The following is a 15,000-nucleotide window of genomic DNA, read 5'->3' on the forward strand; positions in this document are numbered from 1 at the left end:
GCGAACCTGGGAGCGCTCCGATGTGTGCTCCAAGGTGCGGCGTGCACGAAGTCGGACCCCGGTTTGCCCCGGGTGCGCACCTCGCGTGCACCTTGGTGCGCACACCTTGGCTGGGTTGCGCGCCCTGGTGGGCACCATGGTGCGCACCAAGGAGCGCTCCGAAGTGTGCTCCAAGGTGCGGCGTGCACGAAGTCGGAGCCCGGTTTGCCCCGGGTGCGCACCTCGCGTGCACCTTCGCCGCGGTGGGCACCATGGCGTGCACGAAGTCGGAGCCCGGTTTGCCCCGGGTGCGCACCTCGCGTGCACCTTCGCCGGGGTGGGCACCTTGGTGTGCAGACCTTGGCTGGGTTGCGCGCCCTGGTGGGCACCATGGTGCGCACCAAGGAGCGCTCCGAAGTGTGCTCCAAGATGCGGCCTGCACGAAGTCGGAGCCCGGTTTGCCCCGGGTGTGCACCTCGGGTGGGCACCTTGGTGCGCATGCCTTGCCTGGGCTGCGCACCAGGGCGGGCTCAAGATGGCACCCGCGTTCCTTTTTTTTCACTATCTTTCAAAACGGAAATTTTAAAATCTCATTTTTTTTTGCCTTTTTCTGGAAATTAGTGAAGGCAGCGCATCAAAGGTGCGCACCTCGCTGCCCACCACGGTGCGCAACGCCGGTGGGCACCCGGGAGTGCTTCGAAGTGTGCTCCAAGGTGCTGCGTGCACGTTGTCGGAGCCCGGTTTGCCCCGGGTGCGCACCTCGCGTGCACCTTCGTCGGGGTGGGCACCTTGGCTGGGTTTGCCCCGGCTGCGCTCCGAAGCGGGGTTATTGGAGCGCCGCCTCTTTTTTTGTCGGAGCGTTTGGTGGGGTTTCTCGCATTGGCTCTTCCGAGGCCCGGTTGCCACCCTGGCGCGCACGAAGTCGGAAGTAGGGTTAATTGCCCGGGTGCGCACCTTTGCCAGGGTGGCCACCTTACCTGGGCTGCGCACCAGGGCGGGCTCAAGATGGCACGCGCGTTCCGTTTTTTTCACTATCTTTCAAAACGGAAATTTTAAAATCTCCTTTTTTTTTTGCCTTTTCTGGAAATTAGTGAAGGCAGCGCATCAAAGGTGCGCACCTCGCTGCCCACCTTGGTGTGCTCTGAGGTGCGCACCCGGGAGCGCTACGAAGTGTGCTCCAAGGTGCGGCGTGCACGTTGTCGGAGCCCGGTTTGCCCCGGGTGCGCACCTCGCCTGCACCTTGGCCGGGGTGGGCACCTTGGCTGGGTTTGCCCAGGGTGCGCTCCGAAGCGGGGTTACTGGAGCGCCCCCTCTTTTTTTGTCAGAGCGTTTGGTGGGGTTTCTCGCATTGGCTCTTCCCAGGCCCGGTTGTTGGGTGCGCTCCCACCCTGGCGCGCGCGAAGTTGGAAGTTGGGTTAATTGCCCGGGCGCGCACCTTCGCCAGGGTGGGCACCTTGGTGCGCACACCTTGGCTGGGCTGCGCACCAGGGCGGGCTCAAGATGGCACCAGCATTCCCTTTTTCTCACTATCTTTCAAAACGGAAATTTTAAAATCTCGTTTTTTTTTTGCCTTTTATGGAAATTAGTGAAGGCATCGCATCAAAGGTGCGCACCTCGCTGCCCACCTTGGTGTGCTCCGAGGTGCCCACCACGGTGCGCAACGCCGGTGCGAACCCGGGAGCGCCCCGATGTGTGCTCCAAGGTGCGGCGTGCACGAAGTCGGACCCCGGTTTGCCCCGGGTGCGCACCTCGCGTGCACCTTGGTGCGCACACCTTGGCTGGGTTGCGCGGCCTGGTGGGCACCATGGTGCGCACCAAGGAGCGCTCCGAAGTGTGCTCCAAGGTGCGGCGTGCACGAAGTCGGAGCCCGGTTTGCCCCGGGTACGCACCTCGCGTGCACCTTCGCCGGGGTGGGCACCTCGGCTGGGTTGCGCGCCCTGGTGCGCACCAAGGAGCGCTCCGAAGTGTGCTCCAAGGTGCGGCGTGCACGAAGTCGGAGCCCGGTTTGCCCCGGGTGCGCACCTTCGCCGCGGTGCGCACCATGGCGTGCACGAAGTCGGAGCCCGGTTTGCCCCGGGTGCGCACCTCGCGTGCACCTTCGGCGGGGTTGCGCGCCCTGGTGGGCACCATGGTGCGCACCAAGGAGCGCTCCGAAGTGTGCTCCAAGGTGCGGCGTGCACGAAGTCGGAGCCCGGTTTGCCCCGGGTGCGCACCTCGCGTGCACCTTCGGCGGGGTTGCGCGCCCTGGTGGGCACCATGGTGCGCACCAAGGAGCGCTCCGAAGTGTGCTCCAAGGTGCGGCGTGCACGAAGTCGGAGCCCGGTTTGCCCCGGGTGCGCACCTCGCGTGCACCTTCGCCGCGGTGGGCACCATGGCGTGCACGAAGTCGGAGCCCGGTTTGCCCCGGGTGCGCACCTCGCGTGCACCTTCGCCGGGGTGGGCACCTCGGCTGGGTTGCGCGCCCTGGTGCGCACCAAGGAGCGCTCCGAAGTGTGCTCCAAGGTGCGGCGTGCACGAAGTCGGAGCCCGGTTTGCCCCGGGTGCGCACCTCGCGTGCACCTTCGCCAGGGTGGGCACCTCGGTGCGCACACCTTCTCAATGTTTTCTTGCCTTTTCTGGAAATTGGTGAAGGCAGCGCATCAAAGGTGCGCACCTCGGTGTGCTCCGAGGTGCGAACCCGAGAGCGCTCCGAGGTGCCCACGAAGTCGAAAGTCGGGTTAATTGCATTGTTTTCCCCGGGTGCGCTCCGAGGTGCGCAACATCGGCGCGCACCAAGGAGGGCTCCGAAGTGTGCTCCAAGGTGCGCACGATGGCGTGCACCTCTGGTGCGCACGATTCGGAGCTCGGTTTGACCGGGGTGCGCACACCTTGGCTGGGTTGCGCACCTTTTGTGCGCTCCAAGGTGCGCACGAAGTCGGAGCTCGGTTTGCCCCGGGTGCGCACCTTCGCCAGGGTGCGCACCTTGATGCGCACGCCTTGGCTGGGCTGCGCACCTTGGTGGGCGCCATGGTGCGCACCTTTCGTGCGCTCCAAGGTGCGCACGAAGTCGGAGCTCGGTTTGCCCCGGGTGCGCACCTTGGTGGGCGCCATGGTGCACTCCGAGGTGCCCAAGATTGGTGCGCACCAAGGAGCGCTCCGAAGTGCGCTCCAAGGTGCGCGCGAAGTCGAAAGTTGGGTTAATTGTCCGGTTTGCCTCGGGTGCGCACCTTGCGTGCACCTTCGCCAGGGTGGGCGCCTTGGTGCGCACACCTTGGCTGGGCTGCGCACACCTTGGCACCCGCGTTTCCTTCATTTTAAATTTTTTTTTTTTACAATCTCTCAAGTGGGAAATTCTATAATCTCAACTTTTTTTGCCTTTTCAGGAAACTTTTGAATGGAGCGCATCATTGGTGCGCTCCGAAGTGTGCTCCAAAGCTCTCTCCAGCTGCGTGCACCTGCCCCGGCCGCGCACCCGGCCCCGCCCAGCTTCGCTCACCTGTCCCGGGCGTCTGGTGCGGAACCTTAGAGTAAGAAACATCACCGTGCACCTTGGCCAACGTGCGCGACTCGACCGAGCGCGCACTGGCCGAGGTGCACACCGATTTCACCTGGGTGCGCGCGCAGCACCTCGGGCGCACCGGGGTGCGCGCACAACGCCCGGGTTGCACCGTGGCCTGTGTGCTCGGGGCGCCTCGGGTGCGCGCTCGGTGTCGCCCCCCGCGCGCGCGGTAGTGCGGGCAGCGCACCCCGGCCCGGCCCGGCCCCGACGAGAACGCAAACGGGCAAAAGGTTTATTCAAATAGCATTGCGACGCCCGGCGAAAAACTAAAAAAGGGTGCAACACCGGGACTTCCCGGGAGGTCACCCATCCCAGTACTACTCCGGCCCAAGCGCGCTTAACTGCGGAGTTCTGATGGGATCCGGTGCACTAACGCTGGTATGATCGCACCCGTTATGAGCTTGTCGCAGTGTGTACTTAGCAAACCGCGACCCACGTGCGAATCCACCCCGGCCACCCACCCCCGTCGAGGTGCACACCCTCCCTCGCGAAGTGCGCCCCGTTCGCCAAGTGTGAGCCCTGCCCGGGTGCGCGCACCTTGCTAGGGCGTCGGGTGTGCACCCGGCCCGGCCTACGTGCGTGCACCTGGAGGGGGCGTCGTGTGCGTGCAGTGTCCCGTCTGCAACGCGGTGCCCACACACCACCTCGGGCGCAACGACCTGCGCTCACATGTGGGCCGAGTGCACCTTGGTGCATGTTCGGGGCGCCTCGGGTGCACGCTCGATCTTGCCCCGGTGCACCAAGGCGCTCGGTTTGCCCCGGGTGCGCACTTGGTGCAAGGTGGGCACCCAAAATAGGGATCAAGCACCAAAACACAAGTTTCGGGATGCAAAATGGGACCCAAGGACCACAAATGCGTTCCAAGACCCATGATGGGTCCACGAGAACAAAAATGTGTTCCGAGACTTAATAAACAAATATTGGGTTTTAGGAGAAGAAACATGCTCTGATGCCCAAAACGAGAATCGACCCCGAAAAGGCCACAGGCCAAAAGTGGGATGCGAGACAAAAAAAAATGGGACCCGAGGACCAAAATTGGGTTCCCAGGTCGAAGACAGGGCAACCGGACAAGAAACGACCTCTAAGGCTCGAAATGAGTCCCGACGACTAAAACTTGACAAGAAGCACCCATCAGGCACCCAACTCGACACCCATGGGATGCCGACCCACCCGGGCTTCCACCTAGCACACCTTGGCACCCACCCACCCTCGCACCCAACCTCGCACCCAACTTAGCACCTTTGAACCCACATTGGCACTCACCCTGACCCTGGCACCTTGGAACCCACATTGGCACTCACCTTGACCCTGGCACCCACCTTTGCACTCACCTTGGGACCCACCCTGGCTCCCACCTCGGCACCCACCCAGACACCCACCTTGGTTCCTTGGCACCCACCTTGGATCCTTGGCACCCACCCCGACACCCACCTTGGCACGCAACTTGGCTACTTGCCACCCACCTTGGCTCCTTGACGCCCACCCCGACAACCACCCCGTGACCTACCCTGGCTAGGGTTGGTGCACACCCACCCTGGTGCCCACCTTGGCACCCACCCTATGACCCACCTTGGCACGCACCTTAGTACCCACCCCGTTACCCACCCTAGGACCCACCCCGTGACCCACCTTGGCCAGGGTGGGTGCACCCACCCTGGTGCCCACCTTGGCACCCACCCATCCTAGCACCCAGCCTGTGACCGGGCTTGGAACCCAACCTTGCACCCGCACCCGTCTTGGCCAGTGTGGGTGCGCACCCATCCTGGCACCCACGTTGTGACACACCCTTTAACCCACGCACCCTAGCACCCACGTTGGCACCCACCTTGGAACCCAACCTAGCAACTTGGCACCCACCCCGTGACCCACCTTGGCATCCACCATAGCAGTCGCCGACTTGGCACCCACCTCGGCACCCACCTTGACACTTGTGGACCCACCTTGCCACTCACCCTAGCATCGACCCATCCTAGCACCCACCCTGGCACCTTTGCACCCTAGCACTCACCCATCCTAGCACCTAACCTGTGACCCACCTTGACACTCACCCTCGCACCCACCTTGGAACCCAACCTAGCACCCACCCACCCTGACACCAACCCTAGCACCTACCCACCCTTGCACCCACCCTGTGACCCATCTTGGCACCCACCCATCCTACCACTCAACCTATCACCCACCTTCTCACCCACCTTGGCATCCACCTTAGCACCCACCCACACTGGCACCTTGGCACCCACCTCGGGCAAGGTGGGTGCACACCCACCCTGGCACCCAATTTAGAACCCACCGAGCATGTTACCCACCTTGGCACCCACATTGCAGCCCACCCTAGTACCCACCCTATGACCCACATTGGCATCCACACCCTAGCACCCAGGCACCTCGACACCCGCCTTGACACCCACCCTAGCACTGAACCTGTGACCCACCTTGGAACTCACCCTAGAACCCACCCACCCTGTGAACCACCTTGGCATCCACCTTAGCACCCACCCACCTTGGCACCCACTCTAGCACTCACCCATCCTAACACCCAACTTGTTACCCACCTTGGCACCCGCCCTCGCGTCCACCTTGAAACCCACCCTAGCACCCACCCACGCAGGAGCCCACCTTGGCACCCAACCTAACACCCACGCATCCTGGCACCCAACTTGTGACCCACCTTGGAACCCACCCTAGTACCCACCTTTGAACCCACTATATCACCAACCCACCTTGGCACCCACCCTATGACCCTCTTTGGAATCCACCCTAGCACGCACCCACCCTGGCACCCACCATGGAGCGCACCCTAGCACCCACCCACCTCGGCACGCACCTCAACACCCACCTTGGTGTGCGCACTGCGCCAACCTCTCAAAGACCCTATGTGGTGCGCTCCAAAGTGTACACCTTTGGTGCGCTCCAAGGTGCGCACCGAGGTGCACACCAAAGTGTGCACCGAGGTGAGCACCAAAGTGCACTCCAGGGTGCACACCAAGGCGTGCACCTTTGGTGCGGTCAATGCAAACGAATTCGGAAGTTGGGGTCGATGTCCTAATCGCTGCTGCAGACTACACGTATGAGAATCGGACAAATAGCTTTATATAGGGGAGGTGTTGCGTTTGATGGGTCGACTCCCCTGGTTGTGTGCACTGCACCAACTTCAAAGACCCTGTCTTGTTTAAGAAGTCAAAAGTTGGGGTGGATGTCCTAATCATTGCTGCAGTCTACGCATGTATGAGAATCAGACAAATAGCTTATATAGGGGAGGTGTTGCATTCGGTGGGTTGACTCCCCTGGTTGTGCGCACTGCGCCAACCTCAAAGACCCCGCATAGCAGAAGAAGTCGGAAGTCGGATTTTGGTGAGCACCAAGGCGTGCACCTTTGGTGCGGTCAACGCAGACGAATTCAGAAGTTGGGGTGGATGTCCTAATCGTTGTTGCAGGCTACACATGTATGAGAATCAGACAAATAGCTTATATAGGGGAGGTGTTGGGTTTGATGGGTCAACTCCCTTGGTTGTGCGCATTACGCCAACCTCAAAGACCTTGTTTTCGTTAAGAAGTCAAAAGTTGGGGTCAATGTCCTAATGGCTCCTGCAGGCTACACATGTATGAGAATCGGACAAATAGCTTATATAGGGGAGGTGTTGGGTTTGATGGGTCGACTCCCCTGGTTGTGCGCATTACGTCAACCTCAAAGACCTTGTTTTCGTTAAGAAGTCAAAAGTTGGGGTCGATGTCCTAATTGCTCCTGTAGACTACACATGTATGAGAATCAGACAAATAGCTTATATAGGGGAGGTGTTGGGTTTGATGGGTTGACTCCCCTAGTTGTTCGCATTACACCAACCTCAAAGACCTTGTTTTCGTTTAGAAGCCGAAAGTTGGGGTCGATGTCCTAATTGCTCCTGCAGGCTACGCATGTATGAGAATCAGACAAATAGCTTATATAGGGGAGGTGTTGGGTTTGATGGGTCGACTCCCCTGGTTGTGCGCATTGCGCCAACCTCAAAGACCCTGCATTGCGGATGAAGTCGAAAGTCAGAGTTTGGTGTGCTACAAGGTGTGGTCGAAGGTGCTCACCTAGGTGTGCACCTTTGGAGCACAGGAAAAGTGCCCTCCAAAAGTGCGCACCTTTGGAGTGCACAAAAGTGCCCTCCAAAAGTGCGCACCTTTGGAGCGCAGAAAAGTGCCCTCCAAAAAGTGCCCTCCAAAAGTGCGCACCTTTGGAGCGCAGAAAAGTGCCCTCCAAAAAGTGCCCTCCAAAAGTGCGCACCTTTGGAGCGCAGAAAAGTGCCCTCCAAAAAGTGCCCTCCAAAAGTGCGCACCTTTGGAGCGCAGAAAAGTGCCCTCCAAAAGTGCGCACCTTTGGAGCGCAGAAAAGTGCCCTCCAAAAAGTGCCCTCCAAAAGTGCGCACCTTTGGAGCGCAGAAAAGTGCCCTCCAAAAAGTGCCCTCCAAAAGTGCGCACCTTTGGAGCGCAGAAAAGTGCCCTCCAAAAAGTGCCCTCCAAAAGTGCGCACCTTTGGAGCGCAGAAAAGTGCCCTCCAAAAAGTGCCCTCCAAAAGTGCGCACCTTTGGAGCGCAGAAAAGTGCCCTCCAAAAAGTGCCCTCCAAAAGTGCGCACCTTTGGAGCGCAGAAAAGTGCCCTCCAAAAGTGCGCACCTTTGGAGCGCACAAAAGTGCCCTCCAAAAGTGCGCACTTTTGGTGCGCACCAAGGCGCTGGTTCGGTCGTTGCAGGCGAGTTCGGAAGTTGGGGTCGATGTCCTGAGCGGAGGTGCAAACTACACAGGTGTCGGAATCGGACAAATAGCTTATATAGGGGAGGTGTATGCTTCGATGGGTCGACTCCCCAGGTTGAGCGCACCGCGCCAACCTCAAAGACCCTACGGTATGGATGAAGTCGGAAGTTGGGTCCGATGACCAATTCGATTAGTAGGTATGCTCATGAGGTCGGAATTTGGGTCCGATGACCTGCCATGTGCAGGAAGGCGAATGTTGACACTGTGCGTTGCAAGGTGCACACCAAGGCGCTGGTGCGGTCTTTTTAGTCGAGTTCGGAAGTTGGGGTCGATGTCCTGATCGGAGGTGCAAGCTACACAGGTGTGGGAATCGGACAAATAGCTTATATAGGGGAGGTGTATGCTTCGTTGGGTCGACTCCCCGGGTTGAGCGCACCGCGCCAACCTCAAAGACCCTACGGTATGGATGAAGTCGGAAGTTGGGTCCGATGACCGATTCGATATGTAGGCATACTCGCGAGGTCGGAATTTGGGTCCGATGACCTGCCACGTGCAGGAAGGCGAATGTTGGCACTGTGCGTTGCAAGGTGCGCACCAAGGCGCTGGTTCGGTCGTTGGAGGCGAGTTCGGAAGTTGGGGTCGATGTCTTGATCGGAGGTGCAAACTACACAGGTGTGGGAATCGGACAAATAGCTTATATAGGGGAGGTGTATGCTTCGTTGGGTCGACTCCCCGGGTTGAGCGCACCGCGCCAACCTCAAAGACCCTACGGTATGGATGAAGTCGGAAGTTGGGTCCGATGACCGATTCGATATGTAGGCATACTCGCGAGGTCGGAATTTGGGTCCGATGACCTGCCATGTGCAGGAAGGCGAATGTTGGGACTGTGCGTCGCAAGGTGCGCACCAAGGCGCTGGTGCCGTCGTTGCAGTCGAGTTCGGAAGTTGGGGTCGATGTCCTGGTCAGAGGTGCAAACTACACAGGTGTGGGAATCGGACAAATAGCTTATATAGGGGAGGTGTATGCTTCGATGGGTCGACTCCCTGGGTTGAGCGCACCGCGCCAACCTCAAAGACCCTACAGTATGGATGAAGTCGGAAGTTGGGTCCGATGACCGATTCGATACGTAGGCATATTGGCGAGGTCTGAATTTGTGTCCGATGACCTGCCATGCGCAGGAAGGCGGAATTTGGGTCCGATGACCGAGTTGATGGCGTGCCATGCGCAGAAAGGCGGAATTTGGGTCCGATGACCGAGTTGATGTTGATGGCCCGCCATGCACAGGAAGGCGGAATTTGGGTCCGATGACCGATTTGAAGGCGTGCCATACGCAAAAAGGCGGAGTTTGGGTCCGATGACCGAGTTGATATTGATGGCCCGCCATGCGCAGGAAGGCGGAATTTGGGTCCGATGACCTGACATACGCATGGAGTCCGACTCGGGGGCCGATGTTCGATTCGATGACTTGCATTGTGGGTAAAGTCGGAAGTTGTGGTCTTTGACCCGATTCGATGACCAGACTTCGGCTGCTTGAGAATCGGACAAATAACTTATATAGGGGAGGTAGTGTTCTCGAGCATCCTCCCCCCGTGCCCGTTTATGTCGATTGATGCTGGTGCTCGACTGGTTGGAGCGCTCGGATGCAAAAATCTTGCACCAGGATTTATCGATTGTGATGGACACGGCAAGTCTCCTGATTGCTATGCAGGAGCTCATCGTGAATCTCTATGCGGCCTTGGTATGGACTCGACCTGCGGAATGGTTCGGCAATGGTAGTCGCTCCAACACGTCCTTGCAATGGCCACAGAGGTGATTCGACTAGAGCTCCAGTCTAGCTTTTGGGTTGCTTGGCGGACTGGTATAGCCGCGATCGAGTTCCGGCCATGAACGTTTTAGATAGCTCTTGGGCTTTCTGGGACGGAAGTCGGAAGTTTGGGCTGTTGTCCGATTTGATGACCATTCTTCGGATGTGTGAGAATCGGACAAATAACTTATATAGGGGACTGTGTTGTCTCACGCAGCCCCCTCCGTGCCCCTCTATCTCGACCGATGTTGGTGCTTGAAAGGGTTGGGATCGCTCGGATTTATAAACGTGCACCACCATTTGTCGAGTGTGAGGGACGCGGCAGGTCTCCTAAATGCTATGCGGGCGCTCTCTGAGAATCTCTATCCGGCCTCGACACAGACTAGTCTTGCTGAATGGTTTGGCACTGGTAGTCGATCCAACACGTCGTTGTTGTGGCCGCCTAGGCGATTCGATTCGAGCCCCCGTCTAGCTTTTGGGTTGCTTGGCGGATTTTGCCCTATCCGCAAGTGAGCTCGGTCCCTAAACGTTCGAGAAACCCGATTGCTATGCGCCGACTCTCTTTCTTGCGAGCCTCCATCTAGCTTTTGGGTCTCTACGGAACGGAAGTCGGAATCTGGGACCGTTGTTTGATTCGACGAGGCAGACTACGGTTGTGCGAGAATCGGACAAATAACTTATATAGGGGAGGTGTTGACTGGAGCATTCTCCCCCGTGCCCCTCTAACTCGACCAATGCTGGCGCTCGAACGGTGGTAGCGCTCGGATTTTCATTGAGCGCCAGCATTGGTCGATTTAGAGGGGCATGCGAGATTCCCGAATGCTATGCGAGGGCTCTAACGGAAATGTCTATTGGTTTCGGTATGGATGCAATTGCGAGTGGTTCGGCAAAGGTAGTCGTTCCGATGCGTCCATGTCGTGGCCAAATCGATAATTCGATTTGAGCCCTCGTATAGCATTTGGGTCTCTCGATGTGATTCCGCATTCCAGTCCCTTTGGGCACTGCTTGAGCCGCATCCCAGGGGGTTCCCTTCCCAATAATCTGCCTCGCAACCCGATTGCTATGCGGTGAGGCTCCTCGGCCGCCTCGGAACTATCTGTGTATCAGACGCATCGCGGGATAAGGGGTTGGCAACGGTAGTCGCCCCAAGCGCGTCCGATGCTTGGACCATTCCGAGGCGGCCCTGAAGCCTCTTCCGTCTAGCCGTTGGGTCCTTCTCGCCGCATCCCTCGCCTCGCACCCCGATTGCTATGCGGTGAGGCTCCTCGGCCGCCTCGGAACTATCTGTGTATCGGACGCGTCGCGGGATAAGGGGTTGTCACTGGTAGTCGCCCCAAGCGCGTCCGATGCTTGGACCATTCCGAGGCGGCCCTGAAGCCTCTTCCGTCTAGCCGTTGGGTCCTTCTCGCCGCATCCCTCGCCTCGCACCCCGATTGCTATGCGGTGAGGCTCCTCGGCCGCCTCGGAACTATCTGTGTATCGGACGCGTCGCGGGATAAGGGGTTGTCATTGGTAGTCGCCCCAAGCGCGTCCGATGCTTGGACCATTCCGAGGCGGCCCTGAAGCCTCTTCCGTCTAGCCGTTGGGTCCTTCTCGCCGCATCCCTCGCCTCGCACCCCGATTGCTATGCGGTGAGGCTCCTCGGCCGCCTTGGAACTATCTGTGTATCGGACGCGTCGCGGGATAAGGGGTTGTCACTGGTAGTCGCCCCAAGCGCGTCCGATGCTTAGACCATTCCGAGGCGGACCCGAAGCCTCTTCCGTCTAGCCGTTGGGTCCTTCTCGCCGCATCCTTCGCCTCGCACCCCGATTGCTATGCGGTGAGGCTCCTCGGCCGCCTCGGAACTATCTGTGTATCGGACGCGTCGCGGGATAAGGGGTTGTCACTGGTAGTCGCCCCAAGCGCGTCCGATGCTTGGACCATTCCGAGGCGGACCCGAAGCCTCTTCCGTCTAGCCGTTGGGTCCTTCTCGCCGCATCCCTCGCCTCGCACCCCGATTGCTATGCGGTGAGGCTCCTCGGCCGCCTTGGAACTATCTGTGTATCGGACGCGTCGCGGGATAAGGGGTTGTCACTGGTAGTCGCCCCAAGCGCGTCCGATGCTTGGACCATTCCGAGGCGGACCCGAAGCCTCTTCCGTCTAGCCGTTGGGTCCTTCTCGCCGCATCCCTCGCCTCGCACCCCGATTGCTATGCGGTGAGGCTCCTCGGCCGCCTTGGAACTATCTGTGTATCGGACGCGTCGCGGGATAAGGGGTTGTCACTGGTAGTCGCCCCAAGCGCGTCCGATGCTTGGACCATTCCGAGGCGGACCCGAAGCCTCTTCCGTCTAGCCGTTGGGTCCTTCTCGCCGCATCCCTCGCCTCGCACCCCGATTGCTATGCGGTGAGGCTCCTCGGCCGCCTTGGAACTATCTGTGTATCGGACGCGTCGCGGGATAAGGGGTTGTCACTGGTAGTCGCCCCAAGCGCGTCCGATGCTTGGACCATTCCGAGGCGGCCCCGAAGCCTCTTCCGTGTAGCCGTTGGGTCCTTCTCGCCGCATCCCTCGCCTCGCACCCCGATTGCTATGCGGTGAGGCTCCTCGGCCGCCTTGGAACTATCTGTGTATCGGACGCGTCGCGGGATAAGGGGTTGTCACTGGTAGTCGCCCCAAGCGCGTCCGATGCTTGGACCATTCCGAGGCGGCCCCGAAGCCTCTTCCGTGTAGCCGTTGGGTCCTTCTCGCCGCATCCCTCGCCTCGCACCCCGATTGCTATGCGGTGAGGCTCCTCGGCCGCCTTGGAACTATCTGTGTATCGGACGCGTCGCGGGATAAGGGGTTGTCACTGGTAGTCGCCCCAAGCGCGTCCGATGCTTGGACCATTCCGAGGCGGACCTGAAGCCTCTTCCCTCTAGCCGTTGGGGCTTTCTCGCCGCATCCCTCGCCTCGCACCCTGATTGCTATGCTGTGAGGCTCCTCGGCCGCCTTGGAACTATCTGTGTATCGGACGCATCGCGGGATAAGGGGTTGGCAGTGGTAGTCGCCCCAAGCGCATCCGATGCTTGGACCATTCCGAGGCGGCCCTGCAGCCTCTTCCGTCTAGCCGTTGGGGCCATCTCGCTGCATCCCCCACCTCGCACCACGATTGCTATGCGGTGAGGCTCCTTGGCCGCCTCGGAACTATCTGTGTATCGGACGCATCGCGGGATAAGGGGTTGTCACTGGTAGTCGCCCCAAGCGCGTCCGATGCTTGGACTATTCCGAGGCGGCCCTGCAGCCTCTTCCGTCTAGCCGTTGGGGCCATCTCGCTGCATCCCCCACCTCCTCGGCCGCCTCGGAACTATCTGTGTATCGGACGCATCGCGGGATAAGGGGTTGGCAGTGGTAGTCGCCCCAAGCGCGTCCGATGCTTGGACTATTCCGAGGCAGCCCTGCAGCCTCTTCCGTCTAGCCTTTGGGGCCATCTCGCCGCATCCCTCGCCTCGCACCCCGATTGCTATGCGGTGAGGCTCCTCGGCCGCCTGGGAACTATCTTCGTATCGGACGCATCGCGGGATAAGGGGTTGTCACTGGTAGTCGCCCCAAGCGCGTCCGATGCTTGGACTATTCCGAGGCGGCCCTGTGGCCTCTTCCGTCTAGCCGTTGGGGCCATCTCGCCGCATCCCCCACCTCGCACCCCGATTGCTATGCGGTGAGGCTCTTCGGCCGCCTTGGAACTATCTTCGTATCGGACGCATTGCGGGATAAGGGGTTGTCACTGGTAGTGGCCCCAAGCGCGTCCGATGCTTGGACTATTCCGAGGCGGCCCTGCAGCCTCTTCCGTCTAGCCGTTGGGGCCATCTCGCCGCATCCCCCACCTCGCACCCCGATTGCTATGCGGTGAGGCTCCTCGGCCGCCTTGGAACTATCTTCGTATCGGACGCATCGCGGGATAAGGGGTTGTCACTGGTAGTCGCCCCAAGCGCGTCCGATGCTTGGACTATTCCGATGCGGCCCTGTGGCCTCTTCCGTCTAGCCGTTGGGGCCATCTCGCCGCATCCCCCACCTCGCACCCCGATTGCTATGCGGTGAGGCTCCTCGGCCGCCTTGGAACCATCTTCGTATCGGACGCATCGCGGGATAGGGGGCTGTCACTGATAGTCGCCCCAAGCGTGTCCGATGCTTGGACCATTCCTAGGCGGCCCTGAAGCCTCTTCCGTCTAGCCGTTGGGGCCTTCCCGCCCCATCCCTCGCCTCGCACCCCCGATTGCTATGCGGTGAGGCTCCTCGGCCGCCTTGGAACCATCTGTGTATCGGACGCATCGCGGGATAAGGGGTTGGCACTGGCAGTCGCCCCAAGCGCGTCCGATGCTTGGACCATTCCGAGGTGGCCCTGAAGCCTCTTCCGTCTAGCCGTTGGGGCCTTCCCGCCCCATCCCTCGCCTCGCACCCCGATTGATATGCGGTGAGGCTCCTCGGCCGCCTTGGAACTATCTGTGTATCGGACGCATCGCGGGATAAGGGGTTGGCACTGGTAGTCGTCCCAATCGCATCCGATGCTTGGACCATTCCGAGGCGGCCCTGCAGCCTCTTCCGTTTAGCCGTCGGGGCCTTCCCGCCGCATCCCTCGCCTCGCATCCCGATTCCTATGCGGTGAGTCTTCTCGGCCGCCGCGGAACTATACCTGTTATTGCTACTGCATCCTTCGGCTGGTAACCTCCTCTGCCGCCTTGGAACGTTCTCTTTGTCGGACGCGTCGCGGGATAAGGGGTTGGCACTGGTAGTCGCCCCAAGCGCGCCCGATGCATAGACCGCTCCGAGTCGACCTTGCTTTCAGCCTCTCACATGCATAGACCTCTCTGAGTCGACCCTGCAGCCTCTCACGTTTAGCCTTTGGAATCTCGCCTCACAACATGATTGCTATCCTTGATGCATCCCTTGCCTCGAGCCCTGATTGCTTTCTTGGCTGCATCCCTCCTCTCCTCAC

The 15,000-nt window shown here is 60.0% G+C and overlaps 1 non-coding gene across 1 annotated transcript; it reads right to left on the minus strand.

Moving 5' to 3' along the window:
* Positions 1-3,790: 3,790 nt before the first annotated feature.
* On the minus strand, positions 3,791-3,909 carry LOC131864654 (5S ribosomal RNA). Its single transcript, XR_009363418.1, has one exon. It is a non-coding gene; the product is annotated as a 5S ribosomal RNA (ribosomal RNA).
* Between the last annotated feature and the right edge of the window lie 11,091 nt (positions 3,910-15,000).

This window comes from Cryptomeria japonica, unplaced genomic scaffold (assembly GCF_030272615.1).
Source record: "Cryptomeria japonica unplaced genomic scaffold, Sugi_1.0 HiC_scaffold_90, whole genome shotgun sequence".
In the NCBI taxonomy this organism is placed as follows: Eukaryota; Viridiplantae; Streptophyta; class Pinopsida; order Cupressales; family Cupressaceae; genus Cryptomeria; species Cryptomeria japonica.